This window comes from Nelumbo lutea, chromosome 1 (genome assembly GCF_056320005.1).
Source record: "Nelumbo lutea isolate HS-2025 chromosome 1, American lotus-T2T, whole genome shotgun sequence".
NCBI classification, from domain to species: domain Eukaryota; kingdom Viridiplantae; phylum Streptophyta; class Magnoliopsida; order Proteales; family Nelumbonaceae; genus Nelumbo; species Nelumbo lutea.
In genome coordinates, this window is record NC_142684.1 from 21,690,814 (window position 1) to 21,705,329 (window position 14,516).

Genomic DNA, 14,516 nt, shown 5'->3' on the forward strand with positions numbered 1-14,516 from the left:
CGGTCCCCTTGGCTGGCCTCCTCGGCACCTCTGCTGATTTTTTGGGCCCCTCCGAAGGCCTCTTGGACCCCCTGGCAAGCTCCTAGGACGCCACCACCAGTTGTTTCCCCTTGGTAGAAATGTGCTGACTTCCCCCCTTCGTTGAGATAGGGGGCAACCTCTTCACTAGGTTGCTTCGGCGTCTGTGCCCCTGCTTTCTTCCTAGCCTGCTTCCATGGGCCTTCTTGAGCAGTCATCGTTTGGTATCCATCGGTATCTTTGCAAACAACAGAGGAAAATGGTCAGTACAACCAACTGAAGACATGGAAGGCGTGCAAAGTAACTACAAAACCTCTCCTACCGAGGGGGCAAGGCTAATCCCAACAAACACTAGGGGAACCTCCTCCTCCACCAATGGCTTCTCCTAGACTGTCCCCATCACAAGTAGATGAGCCACAACAACGACCTCCTCGTCTTGAAGTGGAGGGGGACATCTTTCATCAACTACACAGGCCTCCCCCCACTCAGACTTGAACCTCCAACTTTTGAGGCAGGAAACATAGAAGAATTTGTCCTTCCACCCATGGATAGACGAGGGGTTGTGCACTAGCTTCCCTCTCTAGGGGTGGAAGTAGTACATGTTGGCCTCGGAAGCGTACTTCCTCAGCCGAACATGTTACAGAACATTTTTTATGTCTGCTCCACATCTTGAAGCCGAGCCCACACCAACATTTTTATTATGGTCCTAAGGGCGTTGAGGATGAGCTGACTAATAGTGATACCATACCACTCCAGTAACTCAGAGCTAAAGAAGGGAGGGGAAACCTAAGGCCAGACTCTAAAAAATGCTGGTAAATACAGATTTCCCCCTCGTCAGGGGTCCCCGGTCAATCACTTATGTTGAGAACCCTAAGATTGTAGGACCGGGGTTTGTGGAACCTCCTCTTCAAGGATTTGACCTGGTCCACCTCCAAGGAGTTGTCAAACTCTAAGCGTGGGACACTAGCGTCAGCCACCCTTTGGGCAGCGGTCCTTCCTACTGGTCCAATGGCAACCTCTGCAGCATCTTCCCCCTCGGACAGAGGAGACCCTTCAGGATCCCTCGGCGACGCTAACACAGTGCTTTCATGGGGAGAGCCATTGCCTCGGTGGCAACCCTCGGTGCCCCCAAAGGCTACCCTTTCCCTTAGCACCGCTATCTCCTACCAAAGAGGGGCAATGGCCAAGGAACCTAATGAGGAGAGAGGGGAAGGGGTCTGAGGAGAGATCCCTCCTGAGGTATTCGGGAGTTCATGGCACTCAGGGCCGGAGTCTGAGAAAGACATTGTGAATTACCTAGAAGATGGTGAAAAGGTGAAGATGACCCTGTAGTCCTCGGCTTCTACCATACTCAAAAGGGAGCATCTCGCCTCGGCCTACAGTCCTTGGCCTCAACTTACTCTCCTTTGAATCCTCAAAGCCTTCGGCTTGCCTTTAGAACTTGGGGGCGAATTTACCTCGTTGCCCTCAGCTAATTCGGGCGGCAACAGTAGGGATCATAAACAAGGCTCAAAGTATTAGTAATCACCCCTTAGGCTGCATTTGGAAACAATGCAAATGGAGTGTAAATCCCGGTTCAGGGTAAATTTTCACTCTGTTCGCTTTTGCTTGTTTTTAACAACAACATTTATACATTGACAAATGACAAAAAACACATTTTGCAATGCATATTTATATTAATAATAAGATGTAAAAGTATATCAATAAAAATAAGTAAATTTGCATTCAAGTAGACTTTTAATAAAAAAAAAGGCATATGCTTTATTGGAATTCGTATTTTCATCCATTATAATTAAAAATTTGTTTGGTAAGAAGATAAATTTATCGGTGCAAAACTAACCCAACTTTACAATTTTATAAACCGTTTTACACTACATATTTGCATTCACACTTATTTGTACGATATTCATCATACATATCGATACTTTGAACCTAGCTTTATTCATTATTTCATGTCATATACAAACAGTCTAGTTAACCAATTGCTTTTTGAATCACACCAAATATGTACTTTAAACATTTAGTGAGTGGTGGGTAGCAATCATCAATGAATATCAACTTCAAGCCTAGCATGTGCTTACAGTCAAATGGAGGGACCCCCTAATGTCTTAAATGTGAGCGATAAGTCCTATTCAACACCAAGCATAATGATTAAGATTTTCAACTCAGGTTGATCATGACTCGACATTATTCATCTATTTATGTAGTTTGATGGATATCCACCAACAAGAATCCCACTCGTTTGTGTACTATATCTCCAAGGCAAGCTTTATGGTAGATTTCATGAGTGGAATTGGAGCCATTCATTCGAGGGAATTTGATGGGAGATATTTGACCTCACTCACCATCTCACTCAGTGTGAAGGCAATCCTGGTTAAAAAGGTTGCCAAGCTTTTTGTGATTTGAAGAAAAAGGTAAGGAAAAGTAGAAAATTTTATACAAGGTTTGTGAAGGTTTTTTTATTTTTCTCTTCTTTTTCCTTCCTTTTCTTACCTTTTCCTTCAAAGCAAACATAGCCTTAATTTCTTCTCCGCATTAAATATATAGAAATGTCTCATAAAAGAAAAACAGGACTAACCTACTGCTCAAAAGGGTTAGGGAAATGAGAAACCCATGAAGAAACTTCAACCCAACACAGTATTGTTCTACAAAAAATGAAATGCGCCTTTTTTTTTCTCTTAAATTTGTAATCAAGAAAAGTGGAATGTTGGAGATTAGATAAAACAATTAGAGAGGATAATGAAGAGAATAAAAGATCATGGATCCAAAAGTTGGTTTTTCTTTCTTTCCTTTTGCAAGTAACAGTATATCTTAGCTTTTTAAGTAGCAAATTCAAATTCCAAATCATATAATGGAAATGGGAATTTTATCCTGTTTAATTCCCACTATATACCGAGGATATATCAAGCTTTAGATTTGGGAAATTTTGGCCATATTAAAACCCCAGATCCCACATAAATTTAATGAAAATTTGGGCTCATTTTTCAATGAATTTTAATTATTATTTCGTCAATATTCAATATTATTTTACTGTATCCTTCTATTTATAGTATTACTTTTTAATTTTGATATTATATATATGTATATATCAAGAAATTTAGGTAAATCATACTTTAAACTTAGGTTCAAAGTATTTATACTCTTAATATGCAAAAATTGTATATCAATTATCAAGAGTATTGGCCTATATTGATACATTTATTTTACCTTTTGTTTATTTTTTTTTCAAAATCAATTAAAATGGATCGATTTAAGGCCCGATTACCTTCTGAACCGGTGACTGACCCAATATGACCCCTAGAGGAGCGTATCGGTAGGCCATCGGTACAATCTTTGAACCTTGAATAAGATGATGTGGGTCAGACTCAGAATGTCTATCGGATAAGGGATTCTCTGAAACCCTAAACCCTACCATGAATTGGCATTTGCAATATACATAAGCTTACCACTAACAAACAGTTCTCCTAAGGGATCCATCCAGTAACAAACACACGCTCTTGGTCATAATAATATTCATAGGCGACCATATACTCATATACATGCATTTAGATTTGGTGGGGGCTACCATAATAAACACTGCATAAATATATACGACTAATTTAGTGGGCCCATAAGAACTACCTACTACTGTTGTACGAAAGCTTTGAAACCTTGGCCCCTTTTATTTTGGGTGAGTATTGGATAGCGTTTAAATTAGCAGACACAACCTAAAATTAATGTTTGAGTTAGACTTGACGGATTAATTAATTATAAAGTTCGTGTTTTGCATCGGTCCCTGCTAGTAGGGATGGCAATTTTTTTCATTTCCCTAATCTTTAAAGAGATTTGTTTCGGATGAGGTGGGGATGAGGATGATTTTTCCTGTAGGGATGGGGATGGAATATTTTTCATCCATTTTGGTAGGGATTGGGATAGCCCTCCTTGCCCCACGAAACCCTCAATCTCTATCCCATGGGGATCCTCACTTATATATGTATGTATGTATGTATATATATTGATATTTTTGAAAATATGATTGAATATATTTGAACACATTTGAATCATTTTTAATAAGATTGTAAATTTTAATTATTTTATTTTTAATTTTTTAAATGAAATTAAAAACGAAAACATAATGATTATCATAAAAAATATAAGGAGGATCCTTGTGGGGTTGGGGATAACCTTGTCTCCATTGGCAGGGATGGAGATGGGGATGGGGATAGGGGTTTTCATGGGGATGAGATGGGGAGTGGCTTCCCACCCCCACCCCGCCCTATTGCCATTCCTACCAACTAGTAACTATATAACTATTAGTTCATCTTTCAATTCCCCACACAAACCACCTTGGATTCATATAACTCACCACTTGTAATTATGGCTCAATGTATGATACACCTAATGCATATGAACAGACATAACAGGCGTTTTAAATGAGTGAAAACCTTATTTTTTATTTTTTTTCTCTCATTTGCACAGGGGGCTATTTTAATATTATTTAACATTAAGGAAATAATTTCTGAAAAAGTCTTCAAATAAGCATATCGTAGAGCTGCTGCCGATATAATACAATATTGAAAGTTTGAAACTTGCTTGTAATTTGTCAATTTAGGTAGCAAGAGACCCTTTGCTCACTTATGGATAGGGGTGGATTTGAGCCAAGCCGAGCCGAATAATACAAGGTTCGAACTCAAGTCACCAAGGTAGTATAAGGCTTGAGTTCGAGCTCGAGCTCTATTCGAGCTAGAACTTTGACCTCGAGCTCGGCTCGAGTCAAAAACTTGTAAGCTCAACTTGAGAAAAAATGTTTTATAAAATAAAAAAATTATATATAAAAATATTTGTATTTGATATTTAAAAATTAAGAATTATAATAATTAGTTGTTATTATTATATATAAAATAAAAATATTATATATAATATTTTTATTATATATATTATTTATTATTATTATTATTATTATTATTATTATTATTATTATTATTATGTATGCATGTAGCTATTCGAGCTCGGCTCGCAAGCCTCACGAGCCGAGCTATATTAAGTTTGAGCTCGACTCGATTATTAAACGAGCCTGTAAATTGGGCTCACACTCAACTCGAAGCTCGATTAAAATCAAGTCAAGCCGAACTCAAGTAGTTTGTAAAAAACTCAACTCGTGGCCACCCCCACTTATGGAGACATTATCAACAGTCTAATCTCTCTGTAAAAGGTTATGGATTTGAATCATTGTTAAAATTATTAAGGAACTGTTCAACCTAAAAAGCTTAAACTGTTAATGAGGTCCCTGACCTGAATAGGTTTTCATTCTCTAACAAGAACTATCCAAGCAGGCGTCACTTATAGTACAAATGACATTAACTGAATTGGATGCAGATGAAATGTAAATTCAAGTTGGGTATCTCACTTGCATCCCTATTTGCTATTGGGTAAATAATTGTCATTTGTCATTATGGCTTTTCTAATAAAAACTGCACAGATTATTAGCCTCCTTTCTCTTTCCTTTCAACAATCCATGCAATAATTGAAGCCCATCAAACCAATACCTAATTAATTTAATAAAAAGCAGTGAGGACTAGCTTTTTATTTAGCTCTATTAATTTAATAAAAATCAATTTCTGAAAATTTATTAAAGGAATCAGTGATTTAGTGAATCAGACAATTTCTCCGGATGCTATAAAATTGGTGAATTATTTACATTTACCGAACACGTATTTAATTGTTTAGTCTATAAAATAATTTAAAAAAATCAAGACCCAGAAAGCTGATTGGGTCACCTATTCAACTGTCTGATCCAAACGAAAGCCTAAAAACATCGGTGTAGGCAAATTCTATGCGAGTCGTTTTTCATTTCTTGATTGGGTAATTTGGAGTCTTGGACGATGTTGGGGACCATGGTGTTGTATTTTTGTTTATGTTCTATATCAGCCTAACATAACCATTTTGGTAGTATCAGAAACAGATATTGTTTAGGGGCGTTATGATATTCGAAAATCCGATTTTGAATTTGATATTCGAAATAATTGAATCGAATTCAGATAATTCGAATATCTAATTAGTTGGATTCAGATATTCTATTCTTATTGAATAGTTAATCGGATTTAAATTTGGATATAATTTGATTCGATTTGATAAATATCCAAATTCGATTGCTTATTTAATTCTTATATATAATATATGAAATATTTTATATAATTTTTATATAATAATTATGTTATATAAATAATTTTTATATTTATATACTTTATACCAATAAAATATTTATTTTATATATTTATTAATTATTAAAAGAATTAATTAATCAAATTTGAATAGAATCGAATATCCGAATATTTAATCGGATTCGAATTCGAATATTAATTTTCAATATCCATCGGATATCGAATTGAATTCAGATATTGGATTTTCTAATCGGATTTAAATTTGAATATTACCTGAACCAATTCGAAATCGATTCGTTTACACCCCTAATCTTGTTTGGTAGAGCCAATTCAAGTAGACATTCAAAACCAGACCGGACCAGACGGTTGGACCGGAAAAATCAGGAACCGGTCACTTGACCGGTTCCGTTTTCCTCCGAAATCATTTTTCCCCCAAAATTGCTGATTTTGGTCAGCAAACCGCTGAACCGTCCGATTAACCGTTCAAACGGTTATGATCATTTTCCAAATTTTTTAAAATTTTAAAATTTTAAATTTTTTATTAAAACGGGCCGGCCATTCGGGTCAAATGGTCAGACCATTCAATTTTAAAAACCAGTTCAATCACTGATTCGATTTTAAAAACCATGGTGCAACATTTCTCTCGAGTTTCAGGAAAATGGGTGACTAGATCGAATCTCCTACCCATAAAGATGTTACCCACAAGATGCTAGAGCTGTAGTGGGCTATGGGCCTAGTGGCCTTACCGTCTTGTGGGTGGCATTAGTAGCATCTTGTAGGTAGCAGATCCGATCTTGATTCTTGAATCCTCATGTGGGTGTCAAATTGCTATTTAATCATGTTTGGCAAGTTAATTTTTAGAAAAATATTGCTGCATTGATCAGTCTTTGGATTCATGAGAGGAGGGGTTTCTTGAATCATCAACTCATTAAGAAGTTGAAAGAACTGGCGATTTATATGTAATATATATTGCTAATTAACAACAAAAGTATTTTAATAATAAAAAGGATTGGTGGTTTATTCATTAGTTACTAACTTACTAGTTTGTAATAATGGGGCTAGGGTTCCATCCCATGCTTACTATGTTAGGCAAAGTCTAGATAGAACTAGAAATAAAATCATACAAACCGGGTTAGGCGGCCTATTAAGAGTGGTGAAAATGACAGTTTTGACTATAATGTCTATTTGAATAAATTTAGTCAAAGGAAAATAAAAACAAAAAATATCATTTTTGTCCCTAATAACACAAAAACAACCACTCCTTTTGACTCTATTTGGAATAAATAATCATGAGCCTATGCCCTTAAACATTGTCCACTCAATTTAGATGATCATATTGTTACTATTTTTAGATGACAAGACAAATATTTCTTAGTAAAAATATGATTAAGTAAATAGTTAGGTTGCTAATTAATCCTTTTTTTTTTCTTCTTTCTTTATTTAAGCAAATTTCTCTAAATAAAGCTTCAGAGGTACCTAAGAAGTGGACAGTATGGTACTGTTGTGTTGGGCCGGGACGAAAGAGCACATTTAAGGCTCGTGGGCCAGAGAGAGAAAGCAGAGTACAATTCTCAATGTAATATCTATGGTACTATTGGGCCAGGATGAAGGATTACATTGAAAGGCTACTAGAATGAACAGCATTAAGGGCATGAATCTGACATGTTAGGCAAAGGGCGCTGGATACAGCATGTGCAGTCCTGCACTAGGACGGATGAGATGCTGCAAATTTCAACTGTTTGTCTTTAGCATATGGCAATCCATTGAACCACTCCAATTATCCCCACAAGGGGATCTCTTCTTTACTACTAAAAAAAGTTTTTGATCACTATATATGGTCATATAGATTTCGATTTTTTAACATATGGTCTAAGCCAATGCTTTTATAATCTATCCAAAATGGAGTTTTGGGTTAGTTTTATTCTTGTGGGTCAAAGCATATATATATATATATACACGTATGTATGCTTATCAAAAAAAAAAGTAAAGATATGTATTGCATTGAGAGTTGGGGGATTTTAATAATTTAAAATGCTAATGACCATCCTAACATGCCTATGTGTGAAATATCAAAGTAGAGAGAGAGAGAGAAAGAGAGAGTAATGCTTATTAAAATTGATGGTGCACAATTTGGCAGCTCTCGCTTGGCAGATGACTCAGATGTTGAGCTAGAGGTATTTCTTGTTAGGAATCAAGCTTAGTTTGGCCGAGCTAGAGGTAGTTCGAATGCTGAACTAAGTAGTGATGAGTTAAGTTGTTTTACAAGAGAACAATATTAGAGTGCCTAGACTATTTTACCCAAGGAGGGCACTCTAATGCTTAAGTCAACGATTTGGGATTTTTTAGAGTATTAGAATGCTTAGAAGCTTGGAGAGTGCGAGAGCTGAGTCACTTGTACCTTCTTTTAGGAGAATGATGGCTTTATATAGGTGTGATGGATTAGACACTTTCTGTAACTGGTCCGAGATTCTTAGAGGGCCGTTTCCGCTAAGTTGGGAGAGAATATCTCCATCGATTACGTAACTTGTGCAAAGAGCTAAAGTCCGTCCGATCAACTCTGATGCGAGTAAGTTGGCTTAAGGTCGAGCGTTATCACTTCGGTGAACTCGGTCTTGGTAACGGATCTATTAATAGGTTGGCGATTATGCTTCGTAGGTTGCCATTTGTACCCTACTTGGCTCGGTCAATCCCCGATGGAGGCCGCTCCTTATATGGAGGTCTTTCAGCTCGACCACACAAAGGTACTTTAGGTCGGCCTTAGGCGAGGTGCTATTAGCTAACCTACTGAGATGATCTACTTATTCAATGCCGAAGTATCACCTAGATGCCACGTGTTATAATGTTATTTGGAGGACCAAATTACCCCTCATCAAAAATCACAATACACAATTTGTTACCTCTCGTATACTTTGAACATTGAATTAGTGCTTGAATTATGATTGTAGAAAAGAATAGTCTGGTCCAATTGCTAAAGCTATTAATCAATTGATCTTTTACTTTTTGTTTGGATTCTGTTTTAATTATCATTAGGGAAGAAATAATTAAAGGGAATACTTGCAATGGAAAGCCCATTATATATAACATTATTCTGACAAGAAGATGTTAACCCAAATAAAATTTAATAAGAAAGTTGAATTTAGACAAAATCTTTGGTATTCTATCGTGGAGCAAAAAAGTGACACATAAATTAAATGAAAAGTAAGTAAACTATATGCTATTTTTAATATGATTAATTACTTTTTTTATTTATTTTGTTTTTATACTATATTAAGACTTATGAATTTATGATAAAAAACTAGCGACCCAATATTATAAGAGGACATATATGATGGGGTCCAATGTGAATTAAAACTCTATTATTAGATCTGTACTTCAATTTAATTTAATTATGAGATCAAATGCTACCCAAAAACAAAACACTTCTGTGGTTATTACCATGACCAACTACCAACCTGACAGTACCTTTGAGCAAGGGGAATGAATATAGACTCTGTGCAGAATCCATGGAAATAAGCACAAAAATGGCTGAAGGTAAGATAAAAATTGGATAAGAAAACTAGTTTTCCTACTACATAAACATGGTTAAAAGGAAATAAATTTGTCTTAATTTGAAAGGAAAAATACCTAATCCAGCAATGCAACACAAAAAACAAAAAAAAAAAAAAAATTGATTATTTAAAGCCATGTGGACATTTTGCTCTTTCTCTCATTTTTCTTGTTTGGTCGACCATTTTCAAAATGTTGCAAGTAACACCTGATGCCTTGAGTTCTGTGAGAATTATTTTTGGAGAAAACGTCATTTTGATGTTTGGGAACAATATTTTCTTCCCTAACCGGCATCAAATACCAATAATAAATATGTATAAAATCCAAAGTTACTTTATCGAATTCTAAGGTGTGACTGTTCTCCATGGTTTTCAAACCGTCATTGACTTAGACGGCGGACTGTCTGGCCCAAGAATTGTCCAGACAACTGGTTCTGTTTCACACTTAACCCGTTTTTTGGCCAAAACCTTTGACTTAGTTAGCGATCCATTGACCCAGGTGGTTAAACCGTCAACCTGTTTAACTCAGATAGCAATTTTGGCCATTTTTTAGTTCAATTATTTTTTTAATTTTTTAAATTGGAATGGGCCATTTGTTCAAATTGGATTGTCAAACCATTGACCCAGAAGCCGGTGGCCAAAGCGATTCCAGTTCTGGGTCGATTTTTAAAACATTGCCGTTCTCTGAGAAAATTGCTATGATACCAAAACATTGCCTAAAAGCACATCGTATTAACTATATTTGGAACATTAGACAGGAAATGGTGCATCAATGCAAAAAATAGGGATAAAATAACAGAAGAATAACGAATAGAAGCATACAACAAAAGAAAGAATGATTTGAAAGGAAAAACTCTTTAACAGCATATGGATCGAAGGAAATACATAAGTAATAGACAACACAACAAGAAATTTTAAGATTACATGAAAGATAAAGATATATAAGGACATATGGAGAATATAAAGTTAGCAACAAGTCAATAAAAAATCAATCAATATATCAGTCTCACATATTCAAACGAAAATCATTGTATAGATTTCTTTGGCAAATGTGGGTCACAAAATGAAGACCTAAATGAACAAACTTGACATTTAGGTTATGTTTGATTTGATAGAAGATAAAAGGGAGACAGAAAGTTGGGGCAATTCTTCACAACATTTTGTGAAATTCCAATAATTTCCTATCAAGTTTTTTTTTTTTTTTTTTTCTCTTAATTTCCTAACATAGAGAATACACCCATAATAATGTAGTCAATTTCAAATTGTTAAAAAAAAAAAATCATTCAGGACCCCAAAAGGGTAAGGTAGAAAAGGTTGTGGTGCAAGTGCAACTTGTGCAGCTCTTGGTAAAAACTCAAGCCTGATGCAGTGTAAAATCTTCAAATCAGGTATTCAATTTACAACCCTATAGTTCACTTCTTCCTTTATATTTTCATTCCAGACTTTGATTCTAAGTGTTGAGTCATGTCCATGTTAGATATCATCATACTTGTATATTACCTCTCTATTCCCAATCCTAATTGACATTAACAATGGAACATTCAAAAGTTTTAAGAATAGTGCTCGGATCTCTTACCCACAAGGATCTTACCCACATCTACCCACAAGACACTATTGCTGTACCTTTGGAACATTTTTCGCATTTATAAGTTTTTTATTATTTATGGGAAAATGTTCTAAATATATAGATGTAGTGTCCTGTGGGTAAATGTGGGTAGGAGATCCTGATTCCTAAGAAAAATACCCTAATAAGTGGAATTCACTTCTATAATGGTGACTAGCCTTTGTTATCCATTATTGGTGGAGCATTCCATCATTTTCAAAAGGACTAGAAAGTTTTTCCAAACAAAGGGTTCGACTATGATATGGAAAAGATATGATATGAAAAAAACAATTGACCAATAAATTGAAATCATAAACGTGGTTGCAAATAAGGTATTATTTATCAAAATTCATGGGTGGGTTTTGATTGGTCAAAACTCTTTCCATATCATATCTTTTCGGTATCATAGATTTTCCCCCAAAAAAAGAATTCCCATTCCCTCATTTTTATAGTAGAGGGAGCACTCCTTTCGGTGGAGTTGACATTGCATCACTTGTGTTGTCACGAGCAATGTTTTAAAACCCAGCCTAGAGATTGAACCATTTATTGCTCTATGTCAAAGTGTCAAGTCCAACAATCTCGTTAATTGATCAGCCTCTGATATTATCATTATAAAAAAATTAAAAAATCGAGAATCCATTTGAACGGGTTAGACAGGTCATTGGTTCAACCATCCATATTAATCAATCATTGATCAAATTAACGGTATTTTGTAATAATATAGCTGGTTAGAAATTGATCCAAACAGGGTTTTTATGTAAATCACTGAGTTACCAGTCTGACCAATTGGATCAATAATGTGTTGAAAACACTAGCCATGAGAATTTTAAGTTTCATTACTTCTATTAATGTATGCATAGCAAATTATTCTTTTGCTATGCCTATTTTTGGAGGGCTTTTCTCATTTTTGAGAAGGCTCGAAAAAATTGAAAACGGAGCCTTTTCATCCATGTTGTATGTGTTTCGTTTCGTGGGCAGACGTTTATAGATGGGGTGTGTGTCTTAGACAAATGTTTGATTGAAAAACATCACTTTAAACATTTGTTGTTTGATTGGGCATTCAAGTAACACCATATAAAGTTATCTTTTTCACCTCAGTTTATAATGCTCCATCTAAGCATTGCATTTCTATAAACGATGGGCCGTTGGGAGAAGGCAGAATTTGAAATTTCCCCAATGGCTCATACACACACGTCTAAACGTTTTTTTTTTTTTTAATATTTATTTGATAAACATTTAAATCAAACAGTGATTTCATGTATTGTAAAACCAACACCCAATAACGTTTTTCCAATAATACACCCACAGAACCAAACATACTCGTTATCATGAGAGGTTTAGGATTCACTACTTGCAGCCCCTAAGCTACATGATTCATCTAGCCAATTCATCCCCGAGTTCATTGTACATTCCTCTATTCCCGACGGGGCTGAATAATGAACTAGGTGAGCAGAATTACTTCATATGCTTTCCACTTGGCCATGTGCTACCCGTATAACATTAGTCAATTACCCGTATATACATATTTGTATATATGACTTTTGTGTAAATATTTTGCACACATATTTACATACATATATTAATATATGAATATATACTTGCATAAATATATTTATATGTGCATAACTTAGAGTAGGTTCATTGACCAACCCGAGTGCTTCAAATTACAAGGTGGGCTGGGCTTGGATTAGGAAAATCGGGCTTGGGCCTTAAGCCCAAATTTTAGGGCCTGGGTTGATCATAAACCCACCCCAACTCACCCGACTTGCACCCCTAGTGTTTGGTCAGCCTTGATCAGGTTTCGAGTCAAGTTCTGGTTGAGGCCAAGCCATGGCAAATCCGGCCAATTGACATTGTAGCATTGAAACATTTGTACATATAGAGTTGGTTGAGTGCATGTGTACTATTTACAGGTAGGGGTGTCAATGGGCCGGTTTTGGGTTGGACTTCGTCCAAATCAAAATCCATTTGAACAGATTGGATGGGCCAATAAGACATATTGAATTTGGACAGACTGGACGGACCAATACGATATATTAGATTAGACATGGTCCATCCATAATGAGTTTATATTGGATTGATCTAATATCTAGTCCATTGATAAAAGATAAGGACACAAGTGTCAATGGGTCAGGTTTGGATTGAAATCAATCTAAATTAACAGGAATTTTAACAGATTGGATAGTTTCTGGACCGGTCCAAAATGGTCCAAAAGATTCATTGGACTGGATTGGGCCAGATCCATTTGTAATAGACTCACATTTGACCGCACCCGATTGAATCAAATCCAGTCCACTTATGTGGCTTGAATTTGGTATCCCATTTTATTTAGTCTGAATGAAACGGGTTCATGTTCAGATTAAATCAAACCCATGCCAAAATGTTTAACCCATGACTAGAGCTAGGCTAGGTTTGGGTTGACAGTGTACTTGCCTTGAGACCCATGTGCAAGCCAGGCCACCAACTTGCCCAATTCCGGGTTTATATTCAAAAGCTAACTTATTGTTAGACTTTAATTCTGGGGCCAAGTACGGCTGGAACTTGTACTATAACTACAAGGGGAGCTGTATAAAACCATTGAACTTTTACCATGTTCAGCCCTTAACTGATTCTGAACTGGGCTAAAGTTGACCCAAGGTAGGTTAATGGGTGGATTCGAGTGAAGCCGAGTCGATTATTTGGCTATTCGAGCTCGGTTTGTTGAAATAGTGTTAAGCTTAAATTTGATTTGAGCTAGAAACTTGATCTTGAGTTCGAGTTTGACTTAGTTTAAAAGCTTGCAAGTTCAAATTCGACTCCAAGCCAAGCTTTTTCTAGAAAGTAAAAATTATACATATAAAAAAAAATATATTTTTTATTTTATATACAAAAATTAAGATTTATTAAAATTATTTATTATTATATATATAAAAGATTATTTTTATTTTACATATAAAAAATAATAATTATAAATTTCTTTTACTATTATACATAAAAAAGAATTATATATAATAAAAATTATTATATATATGTATATATAATAAAAAATTATTTATTTATCATACTAGCTTCGATTAATCTCCCAAGTTTTATAAACTGAATTTTATTAGGCTCGAACTCGACTCGATTTGCAAACTGAAAATCGAATTTTATTAGTCTGAGTTTTATCAGACTTGAACTCGGCTCGTCTCGTGGCCACCCGTCCGGTCCATATCTTGCTCAAAGTCAGAG